We start from the raw sequence: 23634 nt of genomic DNA, 5'->3' as shown, positions 1-23634 counted from the left end.
GCTTTTTGAACATCAAAACCTTGGTCATTTTGGTGATTGTATGGATTTTGGTTTTGGTAACCTTGGTTTTGGTTGTAAAAGGGTCTTTGATTTTGGTTTCTCATAGGGGGTGGGTGTATGTTGTTTGAGGGTTTTGAACATTTTGGCTTTTGTATGAGAGATTTGGATGAAACTTGGTGTTTTCATTGTAATAGTTGGAATAAGGGGTACCACTCTTGTATGCTTGGAAAGCATTCACTTGTTCATTTGTTCCCCTACATTCACTTTGGTCATGTCCCAAAGTTCCACAATTCTCACATATCCCACTTGGGATTGATGAGGATGTCGTCATGGCATTAACATGATGCTTTGGTGATTTTGAGGCCTCTTCAAGTCTAGCCATAGCTTGTTCAAACTTCAAATTGATTGTGTCAATGTGAGCACTAAGTTGAGCACCCAATTGAGTAACAGAGTCCACTTCATGCCTTCCTCCTCTAGTAGCCTTGCGAGGTCTACTATATTGTGAGTTATGGACCGCCATTTACATAATCTTGTTCCATGTTTGATTGTCATCAACTTCGGTGAACATTCCATTTGATCCCATGTTGAGAATGTTCCTTGAATCTTCATATAAACCGTTCCAAAATTGTTGTACCAAGAACCACTCGCTAAGTCCATGGTGGGGACATGAGCGACAAATTCCCTTGAACCGCTCCCAAGCTTCAAACAAAGATTCTTCATCCCTTTGCTTAAAACCCGTAATTTGAGCTCTTAATATGTTAGTCTTTTCCGGTGGGTAGAACTTTTTGTAGAAAGCTAGAGCCAACTTCTTCCAAGAATCAATTCCGAGAGTGGCCTTATCAAGGCCCTTCAACCATTGTTTCGCGGTGCCGATTAGAGAAAAAGGAAATAAGACCCATCGAATTTGGTCTTGAGTCACACTGGTTTGAGAAATCGCATCACAATAGTCACAAAAGGTTTCCATATGAGAATGAGGGTCTTCACTAGGCATCCCCCCAAATTGGCTCCTTTCGACTAGTTGGATAAAGGCGGATTTGGCAATAAAATTTCCGGTCAAATGTTGTGGTGTGGGAGTACCATTGGGTAGGTTCTCCTCGGTGGGTACGGAATGTGATGAAAATTTTGGCATTGTAGGTTGATTTTGTGGGGTATTTTGTGTTGGGTTCTCCCCACCTTCTCTTGCAAAAGGGTTGATGAACTCAATAGTTGGTTGAATATCCACTACCTCGCTAATACCTCTCAAATTCCTCCTAGCAAATCTCCTATTGTTTGTCAAGGTTCTTTCAATTTCACGGTCAAAAGGTAACAAATCACCTTGTGACCTTCTAGACATGCAAAATATCAAACAACTCGAAAACAATTAGAACAAACCTTGAGGAGTTTTACTTCCCCAAGGTAAAGAAAGACACAACTAATAACAATATAAGAAAATCTAAATCAAGTTAACACGTCCCGCAAGAACGGCGCCATTTTTGATCGGTCCGTTTCGGGTTCACAATTTAATAGATGTTGTCGTTGGGTCACGTCCGAATCAAAACACAATTTATAGCTTCACAAACAACTCTACAATTAGTAAAGAGGCAAGTAAAGGTCGGATCCCAAGGGACGGGAATTGAGATAAGATTTCTATTGAAACTAGTGGTGTCTTTGGGGTGTCACAATTTGGGTTGATGTAGAAGGTCACTACCTAAATAGCAATGAAAATAAATAAGCAAGATAAATTAAAAGGGTTGTAAACAATTGATAAAAAGCACTAGGGTGTCATGGGGTCATAGGGGAATCATGGGAATTGATCATACAAACATGTTCTCAAATTATAAGCAAGCAATTATTGTTGTGATGGATTGAGTTGGGTTATATCTTACAATCCTAGGAAAGTTTGGGTCCCGGAGCCGAATCGATTAGATTGTACAACACCTACAAGTCGACTTAGTCTTCCCTACTCAACAACATGCATGGTCTAATGAGACTTGAGTTGGTTTATGTCTTACAAGTCTCATTGAAAAGATAGGTGATGGGTAAAAAATGCAGGGATTCATAGGCTCACATTTCATCAAACATAACATGTGAATGAGTTGAGATCAAAACAAGCAAGCAAATAAACCATGAAAGCATATTAATTTAAGTATGAATCATTCCCCCATGTTGGTTTCCCCTAATTACCCATTAACCCTAGCTAGGTCACTACTCACTCATTATCATGTTGATCATGCTAGCAAGGTTGTCAATCATACCAACAAAAGGAAACATGATGAATAAATGAAAGTAATTAACAATAATTAAAAAGGGATTAAGAGAATTATACCTACTAATGATTCCAATAATAAAGCAAAGAATAAAAGAAGTACTTGATGCTTGATTGAGAGGTTGTCAATCTCCCAATAATAACCCAAATATTCTTCAATTACCCAAAATAAAGGATGAACAAAAGAGAGATTAAGGAAATAAAACTTGTATTAAATCTTGAATAGTTGTTGATTACAATACTAAAGAGAGATTTGATTGATATTAACTACTCTAATAATTGATAAGAAGAACATGCTCTTCTAATTAGACTAATGGAGTATTTATAGTGGAAATTAGGTGGATGCATTAGGGTTAACTAAGGGCTAAACTAGTAATTACACTTTTTAGATTGAGCAGGGAGAAGCCGGTATTTTTCGAAGGAAGGGCTTCTTTCTTTGTAGCTTGGAGAAGACGAAATTTCGCTGTACTGGAATCCGTGCGTATTGGAGTCGGGACGGGCGGATTCAGGCAGGGGAATACGGGCGTCTTCAGGGGAATCCGGGCGGATTCTGTGGCTGCTGTCCGGGCGTCTTTGAAGGAAGACGCACGGATTATGCTTGTGGAGGACGGGCGGATTCAGGACAATCCGCTCGGATTGTAGCTCAGCACTATTTCTATTTCTTTTCTTCCCTTTTCTTCATAAAATCATTGGGGATTTCCTTGGGGATACAAGGATCCTTTCTCAACATTGCTCATCTACTATCATATGTACAAAGGCCTTCTAATCTTGTCTCTCCTTGATGCTTGGTCATTGAATTCAATCAATTTAGTCTTGTTTTGCCATTAAAATGCAAGATTTGCACTCCTTTCCTACCAAGGGATCAAAATCTCAAAGAATATGCAAAACAAAGAACTAAAGACAATAAATGACCCAAATATGCACTAAAAAGCATGGGAACAAGGCTAATTCGGGGGCTAAATATGCGCTAATTATGGTCACATCAGTTTACTCTCTATACCACAAGAAGATCCCTACCTGGCACGATATTGCCATTAAATTCACCAAGCAATACGCGGATAACGCCGAAATTCAAGTCAACATGCGCACCTTAGAGGTTCTTACCCAAAATGAAAAGGACGGGTTCACCGACTTCCTAAGTAGGTGGAGGAAGACTAGCACCCAACTAGTTGAACGTCCAGACGATGCCACTCTTGTGGAGAAGTTCGTGGACAATCTAAGGCATATCTATGCAAATCATTTGAGGTACCAAAACATCAAGTCTTTCAAAGACTTAACAATATTAGGTAAGAGAATCGAAGACGATAATCGCAAAGGGCTCTTGTCCGAAACAGTAGGACGCGGATATCAAGGGTAAACATCAACTGGAAGTCGTTCCTACGGTTCCACTAGCAAGACCGACGATGTCAACCTCATCAAGCCATCTAAGAAAAACAATACACCAAGGAAGTTCACCGACATCGGTGACACATACACAAATGCATTGAAGAGATTGATGAAGTAAGGAAGAATCCAACCAATAGGACCTACACCTGACCCGGAAAAGAAGTCTAAGTTCTGGGATGATAATGCCTATTGCGAGTATCACAGGGGCAACGTAAATGATACAGAAAACTGTTAGAGGCTGAAGCATGCTTTCCAAGACATGATTGAACATTGGCGTTTGCCCATCCCTCCTGCAAGAAAACCTAACAATACAAAGATTAATCCTCTTGGAATTATAATGATCTCGAATAAGGAATCCACCCTGGACTGCTCACACCTTATTTCTCCGGTCGAAAATGAGATCAATATGATCGACCATGGAGAAGCCTACTCTACAATCGCACCAACTATTGGAGATTTCGTCGCATGAACAAGTAGTGTAAGTAGACAGGTTGTTGAACTAGAAAATATCGTATAATCTTTGCAAAAGTCAAAACTCTCAACACCAAGAGTCACGCAAATGGCCATTACCCTATCACACGATCCTATAATGCAGGAAGTGTTATAAATTTATATCTCTATACTCAACATATTCATAATGTTATAATTTTAATTTAGTCATAAAATTAAAAGATGATCTTATGCATGCAAACTATAAGTAAAATCAGGAAGAAATATTCATTCTTACATTGAGGATTTCGGTTTATATGGGCACAAGAGAGTTCTTCTACTCTCTTGTTCTTGAGCTTTCCTTAATTGGATGAACAAGGATTCAAGAAGAGAATCCCTCCCAAGGTTTTATACCCAAGATAACAACTTAATAAAATTAACATTATTATTACTAGAACAATATTAATTTTGTGTAAAAATTGACCCAAAAACTTGTTTGATCTCTCTATTATTTCGGTTTAGAGAGAGGGAGGAGAAGGAAGATTTTATCTTTCTAAAAATTCTAATTTTTAGATGATGAATGAATAATAGATACACTAGTATTTTCATGTGGTGTATATCATAAATTATTGAGCAAAAGACCCTTGGCTATGCTCTTCAAAAACCGGGTAGGGGGGGGGGTAGGGGCGGTGAAAATAGCCAATGCATGACCAAGGTTCTCTTCACAAAGACAAGTAGGTTTGCATGGCTATTTCTTAGGTTAATGATTGTGTTTTCTATATAAAATAATCAACACAATATTTCACCTAATACACCCTAAATTTCGGTACATATAGATAAAATGGACTCCATTTTATTTTTGTCAATTTGTCAATTTGTCACATGTCACATAAAATTGTTATGTATTTTTAACATATTAAAAATCAACGCATTAATAAAAATACGTCATATACAAAATCGACTTAGTAATTCATGATTACTTGTACCAAAATATTTTACCAAATATAAATCACAACATCTTGTATTTATAATAATTTATTCATTTAAATGCAATTGTTTCCTTAAACAATAATTTCATCTAAGTAATAAAACAATTCGATTACTTAGACCGTATCTTATTTAATCAAATTACAATGAGACACGTAAATATTACTTCCATAATCGTCCGTCAATTTTAAGTAATTTAATTGACCCGTATCATCATACGATCAATTAAATGATCAATTAAAAGTGTTACCCTATAGGTATGACCTAAGGGGATCAACTGGTCACCACCGTCGCACGACAGTAATGTCAAACTCTAGTCAGCCAATCATTACCGATATGTGTGGACCAGTTGACTGTAAAAATTACTTCCCAATTGTATTCTTTAAAATGAGACTTAAACATGTGATCATCATGATCAACAGTTGTGATCGCATTATTGTCGGAGGACACATATTCCAACAATCTCCCACTTGTCCTCGACAAGTGTGCGTCACCAATTCTCTTGTACTATTACTATATCCCACTCAATGCAAGGTATCTTTGAGGTCGTACTTGCAAGTGATCATATCGAGAGTGGTTTCCTCGATCAGGAGAATAACTGATTGACCGGATTTATCTATCATAGATATCTTCCGAGCGTGGCCACGCATTTTCAGTTCATTACTCCTCGAGTGGCCCTGAGATATTGTTATAACCCTGACAAGGGGTGGACAATTCCTATCGCACTCAATCCCTTCGACTAGCCACAGCCATCATAACCCAAAATATGCCCATTTGACCCCATTTACGAAGGTCGTAGTAACACAAATCAAAGTTAATCGAAATCGTGCCATCTTAGGCGAATAGTCTTTAGTCAAAAGAATCGACTCATTAGAATACTATAGTAGCTCTCGCCACGACCAGGCTATATAAATTTGCCAGAACTCTATAAGCGGTCATAAGGCCCGACAAAAAGTTCCCAACAGTATGCCTATGTGATCAACTAGTCATTCTCATATGACTCCATGGCACTTGAACTTGCCATCAATCGCATCACATTCTAGTCACTTCGAGACGTCACCTCATGTAAGTAACTATGGGCGAATACAATGTTAATCAGTGTTCACTTAAACGGGGTTCAATTGTCTCTACAACCCGTTGGATGTAACAAAGTATAAGGTGAGTTAACAATAACTCAAACGACTAATGTCGACATCACACTCGGGTAGTCAATACCGTATTACAACCTTGTGATGCATATCGTAAGTGTGTAAACACTTGTTGATTGCAATAGAAGTTTAACATATCACGTGTCCATGTGTTCAAACTTCTTATGATCGCATTTTCCTTTACGTTCATGTTATCTCTCATAGCATGAACCTTACCAAGTACACATATGGGTTCCCAACCTCGGATTGGGTTCTTTATCTTGAAAGAACTTTCCTGTTGATTATTACATAACCAATGAATATGCGGTGATTGATTCAACTTGCACTGATCAAGTACTTCATCCATTCATAATGCACTAGGTAAATGTTTTGCAGAGTCTTGCAATAATTTGTCAAGAAGATTAGCCTAGCACTTCTCACAAGTCTTAGAAAATTAGGAAATACTAGTTTTGAGTAACTTCTTACTTCAACTAAGCACTTTCCAAACTTCTTATTTCTTCTTTTAGCTTGAAAAGCTTAGGATTTTCATAAATCCTTACGTGTTGTTCGAATTTTAATATGTGCAATCTCTTGACACATAACAGAGTATTCTGTCAAACACTGAAATCGCTCATCGGATTCTCCTCGAGAATTCATGACGTTTCTTGTATGGCTTGCCAATGAATCATCATGCTCTTATGCATATGATTCATTATTGGACATGTGCATGATTATTCTAATGGCGGAAACATTAGTAACTAATAATCATGAGATCAACCATTCTTAGGTTCAAGGAACGACCATGACTGCTAATGGCAATTCCATTTTCATTTACATGAATAACCTACGTTTCTCGTTGATTCGATGTGTATGTCTCAATACTAATACAACATCTCATGATGTAATTGGATTCATCATAGTCCATTTTCATCCAGAATTGAAAACTCAAATACTTCTTTGTGAAAGAAAGTACGAGCTCGTCATTCTCAATGAGTAGTGAGTTGTAAATTTTTTCAAGATGATTGCTCCCAATAAATTCCATGTCTTCACATGATAATTTCCAAACTCCCACTTAATTCCACATGTTTCGAAATTGACTACTCAATCGAAACATTTCAAGAATTGGAATATATGTTGCTTCGCAAAGTTATTAAGATAAAACCATATATGTTCCCATCATATCCTTTCAAAATACCTATTTTGAAAAAGGTTTCAATCTCAACCTTATGAAAAGAGATTTTAATCTCCAACTCATTCATTTTATAATGAGGCGTGGCAATGTCATTATTTAAATATGAATAATATCTAATACACGTCCTTCAAAATACCCTTTTCGGAAGGAGGTTTAACCATTTCATTTTCATAATGAGGTTAAGTAATGACATTAGCGTGGTTAAAACTTAGCTATTGAAGATATCGGTATATCAATCCTTGCAACTTTGATTCATATAGGCTCTTAAGTAAATATCAATGTTGAAACTATTGGTCAAAGTTTATCATAAACTAGTCAAAAACTCTTGTTGAGACTTTATATTAGTCATTCTTATTCCAAAACTTTCTTTTGGTCTCCTCGTGTAGTTATCTTGAGAACATATTCTTTTGATTACTTCACTTGGTCTCTATTGTCATGTAGATCTATTCGAGACCATAGATCTCATCTATTCGTGTATACCATATAAATAGGTATACCTTCATTCAAATCATTCTCCCTTGCGTAGATCTCATTTAAATAAGTACACAAATTTATCTTGTTGTTCATTGTGTCCTCATTTTCTCCCACTCTATCTTTAGAATGAATACACTAGAGATTCAAAGATAGCTTATGAGACACAAATAATGATTTTTGAAGTATAAGGAGGACTATCTCATAGGTTGACTAATTGTTTTAGATTTCGTAAGTGTACTTGGTGATTAACTTTCCTTTAAGAGAGTTCGTTAACTCAATATCACTTTATAAATGATCATACACAAGCCTTAAGCTTGTGGACATATAATGAATCCCATCATTATAGTTGTCTATAAGATCACTTTAAGTGAATGATCATATGTTTCTATGAGCAAGCGGATAAAGACGAATTTTAGAACAAGGATAAAAACGATAAAACGGGTGACTTGGGTTGCAAATCAAGCCACCATAATCCAAAATACAACCATTATCCAAAATACATTTCCATGTCGAACACGGAAATCAAAAGGTTCTAAAAATCCGAAACATAATTAAAAATAAGACAATAAAAAGCGAAGCTTCATGGAAGCTATTCCTAGCTTCTCGATGGTTTCTCAAGCTTGCTTTTCTTTTCCCTTGTCCTTGCTTGGTGGAGGCCCTTATTTACAATAAAAATGAGATACATTATCACAACTTTGTATCACAATACCATAATTGAAATAGAAACATAAAAGAAAGGATAGTCATTTACCTACTGGAGTGATCTTTCCAGCTTTGATGTCACCAAGGTATTTGGAACAATTTCTTTTCTAATGTCCAACACCATTACAATAATGGCATTTGTCAAGAGGACCCTTCTTGATTTTGGAGGTGCTAGCTTCATAAGTCTTAGCTTTGGTGAAAGTGGGAGCTTGCTTCTTACTCTTCTTCCCATTCTTCTTGAACTTCCCCTTGCTTTTGGTGCTAATGTTAAGCACATCCTTAGGTGGGTTAGCATTTAACCCCATGTCTCTTTCGGCTTGCACAAGTAACTTGTGAAACTCTTCAAGAGACACGTCCTTGTCTTGCATGTTAAAATTCACCCGGAATTGAACATACGCTTTGACCTTAGATAAGGAGTGTAGAATCCTATCTACAATTAGTTCTTTGGGGATTTCAACCTTTTGAATCTTCAAGGTCTCGACTAGCTCCATTAATTTGAGCACATGAGGGCTAACCTTTTGGCCCTCTTTGAAGTCGAGATCAAAGAATGCCGCGGCCGCCTCATATTGGACGATCCGCGGAGTTTGTGAAAACATTGTCACAAGCTTGGAGTAGATTTCATTAGCGGTGCCCATCTTAAAGGCTCTCTTTTGGAGATCCGCCACCATCGCAAAGATCAACACATTTTTCATTGCGGCGGACTCCTTATGGTAAGCCTCATATGCTTCCCTAGTGGCGGCGGTCGACCTAGTGTTAGGTTCGGGTGGAGAGGCCTCGGTAAGGTAACGAAGCTTGTCGTCACCTTGGGCGGCTAATTTGAGTTGGGCATCCCAATCGGAGAAATTTGACCCATTCTTTTCAAGTATACATCGATCCATGAAGGATCGGAGCCATGAAGTATTAGTGAGAGGTGTGGCGTTGGTGTTTGGATTTGCCATTTGTTATGAGAAATAAGAGCGGTCTACAAAACAAAACATAGAAGGAATAAAACATATGTCGTTTTCAATATAATAATACTCGTAAAACAAGTTTAAACAAGTTTTATGGCATTTTTTTAGTGACCTCTACCCAACTAGATAAATGATTCCAAGACCAAAATTCATATTAACTTGGGCATGGTGTGGCCGATGAAACCCTTATCAATATAACTTGGTGGATTAACTCTTTAATCGATTCTACTTTTAGAACTCTTGGTCGATAAAATTACATTAATATTTTATCTTTAGCCCAAAACACATCCGACAAGGGCACAGTGTGGCCGATAAAACCCTTATCGAAAAACTTTTGTTGAGTTCAATCCAAATTTCGAATAAATGTGTCCATGATCCAAACCCATATTAACTTGGGCACGGTGTGGCCGATGAAACCTTCATCAACATGCATTCGGTGAATAGACATTTATCACCCACTTCCCCTACGAAGCAAGGTTTGTACCCCGGTGTGGCCGAGTGCACTCCCTCACGAAATAGGTTTTCATGGTTTCTACTCTTTGGTAAGGCTAAGTCTCAATTGATTATTTTAGCGAGAGGTCATGTCAATTTATTATCTATCACGTTTTAAGTGAACTAAAGCGGTGAACTACGATAATTATAATTGACACGGTCGATAAACTCGATTAAAATGACAATGCATGTTTTAGTTATGGCGATTTAGCGATGCATGCAACATATAAATAAATTGCAAAACATAAAATAAATCCTAGAATGGTCTTCCTACAAATAGAAAATCTAATTAACTATTACATATTCGGAAACCAACTCCATTGGTCCCTTGAACTTCGGTTTTGGCACGCATCTCGAGGTAACACCATCTTTATGTATCGCCTTCTTGTGTGAAATCGTCTTCAAGGAACTCCGGAACAAATAAATTACATAACAAATTACATAATTTCCTATTATACATTTGTAATTAAATAAAAATAAATCTATTAAATTACAAAACGATGATACGAGATCACAATAAATTACAACCGAATCGATATTCCCATACATTTCGGGTAATACCAATTAAAAACTAAGGTCATACTAAGTAAAATTACATAATTCAAAAAAATTACATAAAATAAAATTATGACAATCATAAATAAAATGCAGCATTATAATATGTATGAACATGCCCAATTTTATGCTAAATCGCCTTTAAGGAGCCAATATCGTATATTTAACGGTTTTTACGGATTTGCGTGATTCAACCTTTTAAAATCACAATAAAATACATAAATTCATATTTATGCACAAGTTAATTACCCTAATCTCATAGGACTCAAAATTAGTCTCCATTAACTATTTGACCATAATCAACTCATATTTCTTAAAATTGTTCATTAATGGACCTAAAATTACAATAAAATGCTATAAACTTCAAATAAATCACAAAAATTTCAAATAAATTTGAAATTTAAACTTATGAACATTCTGGAAAAATACCATGACCCTCATAATGTTCAAAAAACTTAGGTTAAAATTTCGTAAAATTATCGGAAAAACAATGTTGCGGTTTATCGAATTTATTAATTATAATCATAAAAACATGAGGAAAAATAAATTCATCAACTTTTCAATTTTAGATCTGAAATGTGTAATAAAATGCAACATATGACGTTTTTCCTTAGTCATGGAGTATGTTTTAACAATTATTCACTAATTAAGTCACTATTTATGCTATTTTTCATCAAAAATTCATAAATCATGCATAAAGACCTCAATATAGCCTATTATTTTACACACATCTTATAAAATTTCATGTGACAACATATTAAATTCCTATGACCAGATTCGAAATTTATCTCATATTAACCTATTTTTCATCTAAATCCGATTTTTATCATGAAAAATCCATATTTCGAGCATAAAAACTCCAAAAATTCTGAAAATTTACTGGTCATCTAAAAATAAAACATGTGAAAACAAATCCAAAAATCACCTCAAAATTCGAAGTTTAGCTAATTTTAGTCCGAAAATGACATTTTAATAATAAAATCACATTTTTAATGCCAATATTATATAAGATGAACAATAAAAATCCATAAATTAACCAAAATATCCTAAATACATTTTAGGATCTGAAACTTTAACATGCATAAATTATTTCGTGATATATGATAATAACACAAATTTACAAGTTTTATATGTTAATCGTATAACTCGGAAAAACTATAACCGATTTACATGCAAACAACCAAGGCGCTCTGATACCGCTTGTTATAAATCTATATCTCTATACTCAACATATTCATAATGTCATAATTTTAATTTAGTCATAAAATTTAAAGATGATCTTATGCATGCAAACTATAAGTAAAATAAGGAAGAAATATTCATTCTTACATTGAGGATTTCGGTTTATATGGGCACAAGTAAGAGAGTTCTCCTACTCTCTTGTTCTTGAGCTTTCCTTAATTGGATAAACAAGGATTCAAGAAGAGAATCCCTCCCAAGGTTTTATACCCAAGATAACAACTTAATAAAATTAATATTATTATTACTAGAACAATATTAATTTTGTGTAAAAATTGACCCAAAAACTTGTTTGATCTCTCTATTATTTCGGTTTAGAGAGAGGGAGGAGAAGGAAGATTTTATCTTTCTAAAAATTCTAATTTTTAGATGATGAATGAATAATGGATACACTACTATTTTCATGTGGTGTATATCATAAATTATTGAGCAAAAGACCCTTGGCTATGCTCTTCAAAAACCGGGTAGGGGGGGAGGGGGGTGAAAATAGCCAATGCATGACCAAGGTTCTCTTCACAAAGACAAGTAGGTTTGCATGGCTATTTCTTAGGTTAATGATTGTGTTTTCTATATAAAATAATCAACACAATATTTCACCTAATACACCCTAAATTTCGGTACATATAGATAAAATGGACTCCATTTTATTTTTGCCAATTTGTCAATTTGTCACATGTCACATGTCACATGTCACATAAAATTGTTATGTATTTTTAACATATTAAAAATCAACGCATTAATAAAAATACGTCATATACAAAATCGAGTTAGTAATTCATGATTACTTGTACCAAAATATTTTACCAAATATAAATCACAACATCTTGTATTTATAATAATTTATTCATTCAAATGCAATTGTTTCCTTAAACAATAATTTCATATAAGTAATAAAACAATTTGATTACTTAGACCGTATCTTATTTAATCAAATTACAATGAGACACGTAAATATTACTTCCAAAATCGTCCGTCAATTTTAAGTAATTTAATTGACCCGTATTGTCATACGATCAATTAAATGATCAATTAAGAGTGTTACCCTATAGGTATGACCTAAGGGGATCAACTGGTCACCACCGTCGCACGACAGTTATGTCAAACTCTAGTCAGCCAATCATTACCGATATGTGTGGACCAGTTGACTGTAAAAATTACTTCCCAATTGTATTCTTTAAAATGAGACTTAAACATGTGATCATCATGATCAACAGTTGTGATCGCATTATTGTCAGAGGACACATATTCCAACAGGAAGTCAGCACGGTAGTTGACTATTTGGTTCGACGAATTATCCATCTAGAATCCGAAATCCTATACCTCAAAGAACTCAACACTACCAATGGTGTTTGGGTCGACGATGACAAAGATGTTTATCTCAAAGAACATCCCTTGGTCAAAACTTTGGAAGATCTCGGCATAGATCACTTAACTCGAGCTGGTCGCCCATATCAAATTGTCACTCCAGTGCAAACAAATAATTCAGCCACAAATGGGAATGTCGTATCTCCAACAGAAAACAACGAAGACTCAGTTACTGACCACTTGATGAAGAAACTACAGAAGACCAAGGATAATCTTTCTGTCTGTCAACTAGTTGCTATCTCATTTCCACATCGCCAAGCTTGGCTACAAGCATTGGAAAAACTCAACGTAGCACACGATTCTACTCCAGATCATGTGGTCAACCTAGTTCTCTAGGACTCAATCAAGCTAAGTAACCCAGTTACTTTTTCAGATGAAGATTTGCCACCTTTTGGTGTTACTCACAATCTAGCTTTGTACATTACGGTCACATGCCTTAAGAAGAACATACCCATGAAACTAGTAGATGATGGTTCTGCAGTCAACGTCATACCACTAAATACAGCTTACAAGCTAGGCATGAAGGAGTCAGACTGGACCCCAACTAATCAAGGTGTTCGCGCATACGATGAGACGTGACGCAAATTGATAGGTCTCATCATTCTTACTATAGCCACTGGGCCAATTGAAAGAAAGGTCAACATCCAAATAGTAGACATCAAGGCATCCTTTAACATACTTCTAGGAAGGCCATGGATTCACGCTTCCAAAGCTGTGACATCCACGCTGCATCAAAAGATCAAAATCACTCTAGATGGCCGAATAGTGACGATCACTTCGTCACCTATCAAAGCAGTCATCGAAAAGATGTCGAGCAATCAGTTCAAATTGGATCCAGTACACGAGTTGGGAGGATTTCAAATCCCCAACCTTGTGGAAAGTGAATTGGCACCTCTATTCTTCAACCCCTACTCCAACTTAGCGGTCAACTACATACTCAAATCCCAGGGATACTTCCGAGGAATGCCACTAAACCCTATCCGGAACAACGCCTTCCCACCATTCAAAGAAGGCCATTGCAAGAAGATACCACTAGGGTTAGGATACAAGCCTACTGTATCCGAAGCCGTTAAAATGCTTACTCAAGTCCACGATCGCAAAAGTCAAGGAATACAAATGCAACCATATCACCCTACGCTGAATGGATACTTCGTTAAGGAAGGCGACCATGATTCTTTTCACGGGTTTCCTGAACCTTGGATGTTCAAAGGCAACATGCTAGCTGGAATCTAAGTGTTTCACGATTGCTATTTCATTCCCCATAAAACGGTTCCTACCGTTAAAGATCGTCAGACACCTTGTCTCGACGGACAAGCCTTCAGCCTTTTATTCGGAGAAGATCGATTCATTAAGGCAGCCAAGGACGAAATTATTACCATGATACATCGGGATGACCATTTCAATCCCGCCGCACTCATCACAGATGCGAACCCAGCGAATCAGCAGAAAGGATGGAGAAAGTCAATTAAATGGACCAACAATCAACGAAGGCTCTTCAAGCTCACAACTGGAGAAGGAGAGATGTTCAAAGGAGAACCAGAAGATTACGATTTTGAATCTGAGTCAGAGTCGGAGTCAGAAACTGAGTTTAAGTCTAGGGAAGTCATTAGAGAGTCTCCTCCTGTTGTCACTTCCCATCCCTTTGTTTCTCCTAGTTTAGCATCGTCTAATAACAGTAGCTTGGGGAATGCCCCGGCAACTGTCCCTTTACCGCTAGGGCTGAGTAAAATCGGGGAACCGAACCGGATTTTTTGAAATCGGTTTTAACCGGTTTTAAAAATCGTGATTTTTTGAAATCGAAACCGACCCGGTTTTAATTCGGTTCACCGGTTTTTTTGCATTTTCGAAACCGGATCCAAAATCCGGTTAACCGAACCGGTTTTCACACCCGGTTTCAGAAACCAACGTTTCTCCTGTTTTGATGTTTTGTATACTGCCAACTTTTCAAATATTAGCCCAATGACTCATAACTTACCCAATACTTGTTTTTATGAATAAGTAAGTCCTAAAATATCCGAATAAAAATAAAAAGTTAACAAATTACAACTTCATACTTTCAAATTGACATCAACCATAGTTGACCTTCGATTAGACGGGAAAACTGAAAAAATTAGTGTACAAGAATAAAATAAGAAAAAAGGAGATAAATTTATGTAACTGAAGAAACATGAAAAAACAGTTTGATGAAATAGTTGAACAAAAATTTTACAAATAAGATTGAAATAAACGGAAAACACTATAAAATGTACAAATGAAATAGACGAAACATGATAAACAAATTAGTACAAACCTCACCTGATTTAATTTTCTAATTTATTGAACAAATCTTTACAAAATTAGGGTTGCTTTTTATTATGAGGGATTAATCTAATTTATTGAACATATATTACAAAATTAGGGTTGGTTTTTGTTTGGAGGGAGTAAAAATGTGAGAGATTTTAAAGATCATGCTTGTTTTGAGAGAATGAAGGTGTATAGAATTATGCGGCTGTGTTTGTAAGTTAGTGGGTTGTGATGGTTTTTTTCTTTTATTTATAAGAATTTAACCGGTTTGAAAACCGGGTTCCGGTTTTGTACTCTTGTAACTCGAAACCGCTCCGATTTTACTGTTAAAATTCCGGTTCGGGTGCCCGGTCCGGAAAAAACCCGAATTTTCGGGTTCCTAACATCGGATTTCGGTTCGGTTTCGGTTTAAAAAAGCGGATCAGATTTTTTTGCTCAGCCCTATTTACCGCCACTGACTACAGCACAGATGGTTTCTTTGTTTCAGCTATTTTTAAACATTAATATGAATAAATTCGATTCTGCTTACTCTTCGTGTTATCTTGATTGCAATTCTGTTTATGATGATACTGAGGATGATCCTAACCCAGACTCAATCGAACTACCTCTCTCCATAATTAAAGAAATGCCGGAGGAGGGTAAAGGGGCACCAGTTATAGAGAACACCGAACCTATCAACGTAGAGACAAATTTAGAACCCCAAGAGCTTTGGATAGGGACGACCCTGGACCCAAACGAAAGAACTCGCTTCATCGACATTCTTCACGAATTCAAAGACGTCTTCGCTTGATCCTACAAGGATATGCTAAGGATAGACAGGGATATTGCAGAACATCGTATCCCAATAAAACCAGGTTTCAAACCCGTAAAACAAAAGTTTCGTCGAATGAGAACAAAATGGGCTCTCAAGATCAAAGATAAAGTTGATAAACAATTCAAAGTCGGGTTCATCAAAGTTTCTGAGTATTCAGACTAGGTGGCTAATATAGTCCCTGTACCCAAAAAGGATAGGCGAATCCGGGTTTGTGTTGATTTCAGGGACCTAAACAAGGCCAGTCCAAAAGACGATTTTCCACTCCCACACATCGATATATTCATAGATACTACAGTAGATCACGCACTCCTCTCTTTTATGGACGGATATGTGGGGTACAATCAAATCAAAATGGCTGAAGAAGATATGCACAAAACAGCGTTTGTCACTCAATGGGGTACTTACTGCTAGACCGTTTGCCGTTCGGATTAATCAATGCTGGAGCAACGTATCGACGCACCGCGACTACCCTATTACACAATATGATGCACAAAGAATTAGAAGTATGTATTGATGACATGATTGTTAAGTCCAAAGATAGGCAAGGTCACATCGCCAACCTTCTGCAAGTTCTTTCTCAGATTGCGCAAGTACAACATACGGCTTAATCCTCATAAATGCACATATGGAGTCACTTCCGGCAAGTTATTGGGGTATGTAGTCAGTCAAAGAGGTATAGAGATTGATCCATCCAAGATCAAGGCTATAATCGAGATGCCACAACCACATACAGAAAAGGAAGTTCGGGGTTTCCTAGGCAAAGTAAAATACATCAGTCGTTTTATTTCAAAGCTCACCATGATTTGCGAATGTATATTCAAGAAGCTCAAGAAAATAGACCATACCATATGGGATGACGATTGTTAAAAGGCATTTGACAGAATCAAGGAAATATTGGCTAAACCGCCAGTTTTAATGCCACCACAAAAAGATCAACCCTTATCTCTGTATCTCACAGTCACAGAGACAGTCATGGAGGCTATGCTTGCACAAGTTGTCGGGAAGAAAGAAAGAGTTATCTACTACCTTAGTAAGAGGTTCTTGGTTTATGAGACTAAGTATACACCACTTGAGAAGACATGCCTCGCTCTTGTGTGGGCAACCAAGAAGCTACGCCATTATATGCTTAGATATTCCGTCAAGGTGTATTCGAAGATGGATTCTGTCAAATACATTTTCGAGAAGCCTGTCTTAAATGGATGTCTAGAAAGGTGGACTTTGATGCTCTCAGAGTTCAATCTCAAAAACGTACCTCTAAAAGTCATCAAAGGACGAGCAGTAGCCGAATTTTTCGCGGACAATCCCATTCATGATACCCAAGTAATAGATATATGGTCATTTCTAGATGAAGACATTTTACACACCGATGCAGAATCGTGGGACCTCTACTTCGATGGGCCTTCCAATCTCAGAGGATATGGTATAGGAGTGTTGCTCATTTCTCTTGAAGGCGGCGAGCATACATCAATTTTTATCAAACTCGACTTCGAGGTGACTAATAACACGGCAGAATATGAGGCCTGCCTCATCGGTCTACAAGCAGCAGTCGATTTAGGTATCAAGAGACTTCGAGTCCACGGTGACCCATCTTTAATCATCAATCAGATCACTGGGTCTTGGAAAATCCGAAGTAAAAGTCTTGCCCCATATCAAACCAGGATAGATCAGGTGGCTCAATTCTTCGACCAAGTCATTGATTCGGTTCAAACTTTGTCGTCTAAGCTTACCAATCAAAACAATATTTGTAATCTCAACTAACTACTCTTAGAAGAGTGGCAAGTAACGGTCGCATTCCAAGGTAAGGGTATTGTATTGATTTATCGGTTGTAGAAAGCTATGTCATAAGGTGTCACAATTTGGGTTGAGTTTGAGGTTTGCAATCTAAACTACTTAACCAAAGGAAATGTAAACAAATAAAAGTAAATAAAAATAAAATAAATAGGGTTTGTAAACAATTGACTAAGGCACTAGCGTGTCATGGGTTCATAAGGGAATAATGGTGAGATCACATAAATAGGTTTCATAGATGCAAGAAAATTCTTGTTGTAGTGGAATCGAGTTAGTTTATATCTTACAATTCCTAGGAAGGTTTTGGTCTCGGATCTGAGTCGGTCAAGACTTTACAACTCCTACAAGTTAACTTAATTCTCCCTATTCGACTATATGCATGGTCTAACAAGCCTTGAGTTGGTTTATGTCTTACAACTCTTGTTGAATGGATAAGAGAGTCGCTCTAGGTTGTCAATCAAGCATTTCATCAAGCATAACATGTGCATAAGTTGAAACTACAACAAGAAAGTAATCATATGAACTTATTAAGTAAAGATCTACCCCATGGTTAATTCCCCTAATCCCCCATTAACCCTAGTTAGGAGACTACTCACTCATTGTCATGGAAAACATGCTAATAAGGGTGTCAATCATATTAACAAAGCTAAACATGATGGATGAGTAAAACAATAAACAAGGATTAAACAAAGGGTAAAAGGAATTATACCAACTTAGGATGATCCAAAAAATAAGCACAGAATAATATAAGAAAACTTGATGAATGGTGAAGAGTTGTCAATTCTCCAATAAACCCAAAAGTCTTCAAATTACCCAACTAAATCTAAGAACACTTGAATGATTAAGGAAAGATTAAGATTTGATTAAGATTGAATTGTGTAATACAACTTGGTTAATACTAATAAAGCTTGATTAAAACTAGATTAAGAATTTATTAAAGCTTGGTGATTAATCTCCTAATACAATGGGGTATTTATACTAAATACAAGTATTATGGTAACTAAGGGCTTAATTGACGATTAAGTCCCGAAGATGAAGATTATTGCCTTGCAAGTCCCTAAGGAGACGCTCGACCTAACCCTGTTGGGCGCCCATGCTGTAAGGATATTCGCTCGTCCTGCTTATGGGACGCTCGGGCTGTGCCTTTAGGACGCCCGTCTTGAGCATCATGACGCTCGGGCTGAGTTTGGGACGCCCGTCTCATAGGTCAGTGTGGCTTATTCTTCAATTTTCTGCTTCAAGATCCGTGGGGATCGTTGAGGAGCCTTGGGGGTCCTTCATCATTGCCCAAATACTTGTTTTATCGATCTAGGCCTTTAGTATTGGTCTCCTTTTTGTTGCTTGGTCGTTAGATGCGATCCATTTAGCTCTATTTTGCTCCATGTATGCAAGGTTAGCATTCCTCTCCTACCAAGGACACAAAACCTCAAAGAATATGCAAAGTAGGAAGCTAAAGATAAGAAACGACCCTAATGCATGCAAGAAAGCATAGGAACGAGGCTAGTTCGAGGACTAAATGTGTGCAAATATGAGTCACATCAAATATCCCCAAACCGAACCTTTGCTCATCCCGAGTAAATATGTGACTAAACTATGACCTTTAATACTACTAGCCGATGTGAGACAATTAGCGGGTCTCACTCTGCCCCTTCAACTCACAACAAGACACCTATGAAGTAAGATGCCTTCTTGCAAGGCAAGGTGGGGCTTGCCAAAATGGCGATGCATCGTAAAATTTAAGCACATAAAAACATGTAAAGGATGCATCTACAAAAAGAATAGCCGCTTTCATTATCTAAGTGGCGGAAATCACCTACAAGGAAAGCAATTAATGGGCACGCACTCCATCATAGATATTGGTTCTCCTAGCTACTAAGTCCAAGAGGATATAAACAAGTCACCTCCAAGTTGTGTTAAACTAGGTTATCTTTATCCACAATTGCTAAATACTTTTGTCAAGAGCCAAGTCCCTATGGTGTTAGAAAACACTGTAGGATTGCGGAATTCTCCCTCTTGCCTAGACAAGAAGAAGGGTCGTGCCCTCTCCACCATGCAACAAAATAGGATCATCAAAGGATAAAAGGGTTTCAATGTACATCAGTTTCATTGATAGTAGTTTTCTTTTTGGGTTTATTTCCCCCCATTTTTGTAACATTCGACAATTGAAGAACATTTCTTGCCATTTTTTATGTTTGGCATTTTGATACTTGGCAATTTCAATTTTGCAATTTTTGAACATTTTTCAAAGTAACCCCATTTGTAGCAAGGGTACTTCTATTATAAGCATAGGAGTCTATTTGTGCTCCTCTTTTCATTTATGCAATTACAAACATTTGATATTACATTTTTGTGTCCATTCCCTTTTTGTTTGACAAAATGTCATGATAGAAGTGTAAGAACAGTTGCATGGCATTAAGGGTCACCTTAGAATAAACGGTAGCTAAGGAGTTATCACACCACAAGGCACTATTGACTAGGCCTTAGTCCATAGGTCAAAGGATGTATGACACATCCTAGGGTGTCTTGAGAGTATTATAGCAAACAAAGTCTCAAGGAGAAACATTATCTACAAGGGTCTTATATACACTTGTCAAGATTCCCAAATAGGAATTTTCACAAAATTTTCCTGAAATGCAACTACATGCCATGATGGAACTAAGATATATACAAATCTAATGCATATGCTACTATCAACTAAGGTGCCATATAAACTAGATGCAAGCTCTTAACAACACATTGGTTTGTACCGCATCAATCAAAATATAGCCACATTATAATTAACATGTAAAAGGAGGAAGGAGATTTTGAAAGATCATACCATGCGGTCTTCTATTTCCTTCATGTTTCGAATGTAGCGTAGTCGACCCAATGTGATAAGAGTGACCAACAAACAAACAAATATATATACAATATATACAATTCTACACTACAAAAGAAAGAACGTGTTTTTTTGGATTTTTCAAATTTTTATCATTTTTGAAATAAGTGTAGATATTAGAATTCCCCATCCCCACAATTAGAATTGACATTGTCCTCAATGGCCCCAAACCTAAGAAAATACTATCTTTAGTGCAAAAAGAGGGAAGTTTATTCACAAGCAAGCAAATGCAATGCATGAGTAGTTAGTTGTCATTTTGGATTCTTTACGGTGGGAGCAAAAAAGATAGTCACCTTAATGTTACCGTGGTGTGAGTCCTTTGGTGGTGCTAGGACTCAAAAACTCTCATCCATCAAGAGTCCAAAACGACTCTCTAAATGCTCTAAACTAAATGTTATATAAGCTATACAAGTTATGTCAACAATGTAAACATGAGATAAAAACAAAGCAAAAGGAGGGGTAAGAGACTCACAATGGGATAGGTCGAAACGCTAGCATAAGCTATCAACCCCGCACTTGTGTCATCCTCCTTCATGCTTTGTCAACCATCAACTTTCACTGATCTCAACATCATCATCTCCCTACATGGACCCGGAAGTATCATCATCATCCTCTTATTCTTCACTTCCACTTGAACCTTTCTCTTCATCATCATCATGGCTAGACCCAGTACCGTCCCCATCCTCATCAACAACCTCCTCAATATTCCTAGTTTCTCAGGCATCTCCTTCTTCATTTCTAGAAGCTTGAGGAAAGAACACTTTCCTATCCTCCCAATCCGGCAAAGAACTCTTGGGATCAAGGAGTCCTTGCCTAGCAAGGTGGTAAAGGGGAGGATATTGGGCGTAATAAGCGTTCACCCGATCATTGTAGGCTTCTTTATAGATATGCTTCATGAATTGTGTCAGCTAATCATTTATCGTCACAACACTAGGATCATTTGTTGTGAACTCTTGGTAGGCAAAGGGGTAAGGAGGTACCACTAAGGAAGAGGCTTCTTTTTTTGGACATTGTTTCTCTTTGATGATGTTCTTGGGAATCATTGAGATGGGGAGAAGGTATTTGTACCGGCGAGTGTTGAGAAGGCAAATTTTCCCGGGCAAGATAATAGAATTGGCATCCTTGATCACCCACTCATATCCTTGGGCGGAGTTGTCATGTTTTACCCAATGAAACTTGTGAATCAAAGTGTGCATGTCAAGGAGGTTCTCACCTTTAACCGGTTTGTAAGTTTTGTCTTCATTGAATTGTGGGTTAAAGTGCTTTGCTAATCTTGTTATTAATTCACAATGAAAGCCGCTTTCTCTTTGCCTTCCTTGATGTCTAACCATCTCTTAATCAACAATTGAAGCATATTATATACATTCTTTGATTTCCCTTGGGCATTCATCTTGGAATCCAAGTAGTTTAGGTCGAGTTCGGTCATATGGGTAGCTTCTTTCCTAGCAATCAAGGTGTTGGAAATGGACCTATACCAATGCCGTATACTCGGATGATGGATATACAAGGCCTTACACTCTCTAAATGTAGTAAACTTCCTCCCGGAAATCGCCTTCCAAAGGGGCTTGTCATCAAAGTAGTCGGGTTTCTTGGCGAAATCCCAAAGATCCTCAATTCCAAAAACCTTTCCGAACTCACCCTTAAACATCCTCCTACTCTTGTTCTCAAGCCAGAATTCAACGTAATTTCGAGTCTCTACCTTATACTCCTTCAAAGAGGTTATGAACTCCAATGTGAGGGAAGGGTAAGTTAGTTCGTTCATTTAAACAACGTAGATAATCCCATGGACTCGAAAAATGCTCTTGTTTGGTCTAGCACCCCCAATTTCCCCAAAGTTTCTTGACATACAAACTTAGTGGCGATAATTTTCTTCCTAGCAAGGGATTCAAAGGCTTTTCTATGCTCATTGGAAATAAAAGTTACCTCTGGATAATCTTTTAGTTGCTCAATGTCCGGTAAAGTGGTAGTAACTTCTTCAACGACCTCAATGACTCCCCTTTCTGCCCCATAGCTTGTTGTACCACCACTAGAGCATTGGATTCTAGAAATTTTTGCCTCTTGGATAAAGTTGGGGCTTTGGGTTCTTTGATGTTGCCCTTTATCCTTGCCATTGTTGATTTCACCTTCAAATTAGTGTCAGCAAACCTTGAGTATGCTTGAATGCTCCCTTAATCTTCTAATTTCAATCAAATTTGCTATCAATTTGGGGGTTTTCGGATTTCACCCCAACCCTAGAAATTTTTGAAAGGATTCTATAACCCTCTAATTAAACTCCTTTAATTTTAGATCTAAATTACTCATTAAAATAGATGTTGATCTTATGCATGCATAACATAATTAAATAGAAAAGAAATAACAAGGTTCCTTACAATGATGAAAATGGTTTTAAGGGCACAAGTAAGAACACCTTTCTTAACTTGTTCTTAAGCTCAAAGTAAAAGGATGATCCCCTTTTTCCCAATATTGTGAGAACCTCCTTTCAATTGCACCAAGACAAACCCTTAATTCTAATTAATATATTAACTAGATATATAATTAGAGACCTTAAAATATAATCTAATAATATTTCTTATTACTACTTTTAGTAATCTAAATAATATTAGATTTTTGAACAATATTATTCAAAAACTAATTTTTTTTAGAGAGATAAGAGGAAAGTGAGAGAGGTTAATTGTCTAAGAATGAATGATTATCTTGAATAAGAACAATTCTTATCAAATAAAGAGGG

General features: G+C 36.9%; 1 non-coding gene across 1 annotated transcript; it reads left to right on the top strand.

The window, feature by feature from the left end:
- The first annotated feature begins 650 nt into the window (after positions 1–650).
- On the top strand, positions 651–757 carry LOC141624601 (small nucleolar RNA R71). The gene has a single exon (XR_012534407.1). It is a non-coding gene; the product is annotated as a small nucleolar RNA R71 (small nucleolar RNA).
- The last annotated feature ends 22877 nt before the right edge of the window (positions 758–23634 follow it).

The sequence above is a fragment of the Silene latifolia genome, chromosome X (genome assembly GCF_048544455.1).
Source record: "Silene latifolia isolate original U9 population chromosome X, ASM4854445v1, whole genome shotgun sequence".
NCBI lineage: Eukaryota > Viridiplantae > Streptophyta > Magnoliopsida > Caryophyllales > Caryophyllaceae > Silene > Silene latifolia.
The sequence above is the reverse complement of the archived record's forward strand: the minus strand, read 5'-3'. Positions and strand labels throughout refer to the sequence as shown.